Raw genomic sequence first — 270 nt, forward strand, 5'->3', positions numbered from 1 at the left:
GGGCTGGAATGAAGTTGTTTTAATACATGGGAATGGAAATAGACAGTATTCCAAGGTTGAGAGATTATTTTATATGTGGTTTGAAAATATGTCTATATAAGTAAATAAATATTACATATACACTGTAGATTACGTCGCCAATATTTCCAGAGGTTTATATTTTCACCTTCCCTTTTCTGGGTCATCTTGGAAACTGGGTGTTGGCACATCCTATGTGGGTGCTGGTGGTACTTTAAAACGATTCCTTTACAATGATGCTTTCATGTTTAC

General features: G+C 35.2%; 1 protein-coding gene across 23 annotated transcripts in view; it reads right to left on the minus strand.

The window, feature by feature from the left end:
- LOC105466614 (teneurin transmembrane protein 3) overlaps positions 1 to 270 on the minus strand; it is a 2,765,046-nt gene that overhangs the window by 21,178 nt on the left and 2,743,598 nt on the right. The window lies entirely within an intron of this gene.

The sequence above is a fragment of the Macaca nemestrina genome, chromosome 3, assembly GCF_043159975.1.
Source record: "Macaca nemestrina isolate mMacNem1 chromosome 3, mMacNem.hap1, whole genome shotgun sequence".
NCBI lineage: Eukaryota > Metazoa > Chordata > Mammalia > Primates > Cercopithecidae > Macaca > Macaca nemestrina.